General features: G+C 52.7%; 1 long non-coding RNA gene across 1 annotated transcript; it reads right to left on the reverse strand.

Moving 5' to 3' along the window:
- Window positions 1–33: 33 nt before the first annotated feature.
- Window positions 34–1,601, reverse strand: LOC102239757. Its single transcript, XR_313165.2, has 3 exons — window positions 1,284–1,601; window positions 461–511; window positions 34–243 (listed from the first exon to the last, which is right to left on the reverse strand). It is a non-coding gene; the product is annotated as an uncharacterized LOC102239757 (long non-coding RNA).
- Between the last annotated feature and the right edge of the window lie 1,704 nt (window positions 1,602–3,305).

Consider the following 3,305-nt stretch of genomic DNA (forward strand, 5'->3'; position numbering starts at 1 on the left):
TGGTGGCTTCGCGCTGGGTCCGTTTTCGGCGTGTCTCGCCGTGGCCCAGTCTCATCTGTGGTCCCATCGCCGTCACGAGGGTCCCTTCCCCCAGCGGGGCCCCCTCCCCCTACCTCTCGGGGCGGGGAAGGGGTCCTAGGACCGCCACCCCCCCAATAGGTCAAAATTATTTTCCGTCATTACCTGCGAATGATGGGTCATAATGATGGCTCTCTGGATTCGGTCTCTCACGTTTTAAAACAGCTTACAATTCAAAAGAATTTTCAATGTTAATGACATTCAAATTTAGTAAAATATTTTTGTCTAAAATTTGGACGTTTTAACAAACAAAATATTACTCTTTGCAGATAAAGTCAGCTATTTCGTGTGTGGACTAAAAATTTCCCCCCCAGCAAAGATATCACTTCTGGCAGTTAAATTCAGAAACACATTTCACGCAGGAACTAAATTTTGCACTCACCGCGCGACACGAGCATGTCTTGCGGGTCCCACGGTGTTTCGCGGCTTCTCGCTGTGGGCACAAACAGAAACTCAGAAAGTGACCTGGGACCGAGCCGCTAAGCCCGGCCAGTCATTTTTATCTCATTTTTATCCCCAATCCACTGTGTTCCTTTGGGTCAGAAACACAAACTTCCCCCAAAGGGACCTTGAATAATTACAAAACGGATAGACGTTTACTCTGCAAAACATGCGTCTGGTCCCTGTGTGTCTCTGAATGCCTTGTTATGTGGAATGCAATACTACTTATACAATATAAGTAAGAAAAACGCCTAATTTACAGTAATATCGATTATTTTTTAATATATTTTATTGATTTTTTACAGAGAGGAAGGGAGAGGGCTAGAGAGTTAGAAACATCGATCAGCCGCCTCCTGCACGCCCCCCACTGGGGATGTGCCCGCAACCAAGGTACATGCCCTTGGCCGGAATCGAACCCGGGACCCTTGAGTCCGCAGGCCGACGCTCTATCCGCTGAGCCAAACCTGTTCGGGCAGTAATATCAATTATTAAAACAACAACAACAACAAAAACACTAGCAATTGCAGTGGTTGGGCCAACCAAAGAATTTTCCCGGAGAAAAAATATGTAACCAGCGACCTTGCGTAGGACTGCACTCCTGGGGAAAACATAAAGCAAGTGGCTTTTCCGTTAACTCTACCATCGTTCTCAGCTTCTCTACAGGGGCGCCCACTTTACTGGGCGGGCTCATGCCCACACCCCAGGTGTAGAATTAGTATCCTCATATTTGTAGAATCAGTACCCTTGTTATTATTTACTCTTACATTTTCTTGAAGCGGGGAGAGCCCCCCCGGTTTTGAAATTTGTTTTTTCCTTCTTCATAGCTCTCCAGTGCCTTACCCGGACAGGCGCTGCTGGGCCCAGAGTCCAGAATCCAGGCCTGCCGATGGCTGGCCACGGGTCCCTGGGTCACACTGTGTTTACCCACCATGACTGAGGCCAGAGAGTGACCCAGATCCCGGCTGACCCCCAACACGGGGCTTGCAGCCCCGAAAACACTGTCCCAGTGGGGTGTCTCCAAGATCTCCGCAGAAGCCTCCTCCGGACCCCGGGACTCGAGACTTGGGGTGGGGAGGGTTCTGTCTTCGTTGGCAGGCCCTGTGCTGTTTCCCGCCAAAGTAAACTTAAGTTTGTAATCACCATGGGTGGAAAGCGTGGGAAATGTAGCCTCTTGGAAAACAAACAGAAGCAGGTTGCTCTTTGCAGGGGTGGAGGGGGAAGCGGGTGTGTTTGGGGCCAGGGTAGGGCAGGTTGGGAAAAGTCACTAGAGGGGGTCACGCTGGCTGCCTGAGGGCTCCCAGCCTGGGCAGGGAGCTGGGGAGCAGTGTGGTGTCACCCTTGTGGGGACGGTGGGCTCCGGTTCTGAAACAGCTGCCTCTGCCTGTTGTCATGTCTTACAGCAGCCACAGGAGACTCACACGTGGGAGGCAAGGTGGGCATGTTGTCCGCTTTGCGTGCGCCGATGAGGTGGGGGGGCGGGGACTGAGGTCCTGGCCACCCCTAAGGCTGTGAACACTGAAGCCAGACGGGAATCTCCTTCCGGGTGTCACCCGGCACTGAAAGACTTGCCGCTGGTGGACCTTGGTGACGGAGCAGGCAGTACCTGGTTGTTGAGGCAGAGATGAATTCCCACGCTCCACATCTGGGCCGGGCCAGGCTCTGAGAAGCCGTCCTGGGCGCTCTGGGGGGTTAACAGCATCCCTGGCCCCACCCATTCCATGGCAGCAGCACCCCCACTTGTGACAACCACAGATGTCCTCAGACATTGCCCTGCATCCCCCCCCCAGATGTCATTTTGTCTTTCCTCTGTCTCATCCGGGGGCCCCTGCAAATGCTGCGTCTGTGAGAGGGGAAACCATGCTCAGCAGGCCAGGGTGGGTAAGGCACAGGGTCCGCACTGGGGACGGAGAGAAGGCAGACAGGTGGGAGGTGCCCTGCTAGGAGAGGGGAGTCGACAAGAGGTGAGGGGCCCCCATACTGCAGCGCAGGAAAGAGGGAGTAAGGACGGCTTCCTGGAGGTACTGAGAGCTGAGCTGTTGAGAAGGGGCAGCAGAAGTTGTAGGAAGGGCATGTCAAGGATGGAGGGCCCATGCCCGGGGTCCTGTAGAAATCAGTGTGGCCAGGTTAAGCGTCTGTATATGGGGGTGGGTAGAGGAGGCCATGGATCTCACCATGACTTAAAAAAAAAAAAAAAAGGCTTGCAAAGTATATTCAACTGAATAAGAACCCCCAAAGATATCTACTTCTAATCTGTGGGACTTGTGGATGTGTCACCGCATGTGGCAGAGGTAAGAGGAAGCCAAGGCCCCTGAGATGGGAATGACTCCGGATTACCAGGGAGCCCGGGGGCATCAAAGGCCCTCATAAGAGGAGGCAGGAGGGTCAGGGTCGGAGATGCAAGAGGCTGTGCTGCTGGCTGTGACGATGGAGGAAGAGCCGAGAGCCTGGGATTTGGTGCTGGAAAGGGTGCAAATGATTCTCCCTGGAGCCCCCAGAAGGACCAGCCCCGCCCACTCCTGCGTTCAGCCCCTGAGACCCTGTGTGGGACTCCTGACCCCAGGACTGTGAGATGATAAATGTGTTGTTTGAAGCCACTAAGTTCATGGTGATTTCTTTTCTTTTTTTTTAATAATTTTTATTTCTTGAAGTATTACAAAGAGTATTACATATGTCTCCTTTTTCCCCGGCACTTGACATTCCCCCGGCCTCCCCTACCCCCTAGTGTCTTGTGTCCATTGGTTATTCTTATATGCATGCATATAAGTCCTTCAGTTGATCTCTTAACC

The sequence above is a fragment of the Myotis brandtii genome, unplaced genomic scaffold (assembly GCF_000412655.1).
Source record: "Myotis brandtii unplaced genomic scaffold, ASM41265v1 scaffold122, whole genome shotgun sequence".
Lineage (NCBI taxonomy): Eukaryota > Metazoa > Chordata > Mammalia > Chiroptera > Vespertilionidae > Myotis > Myotis brandtii.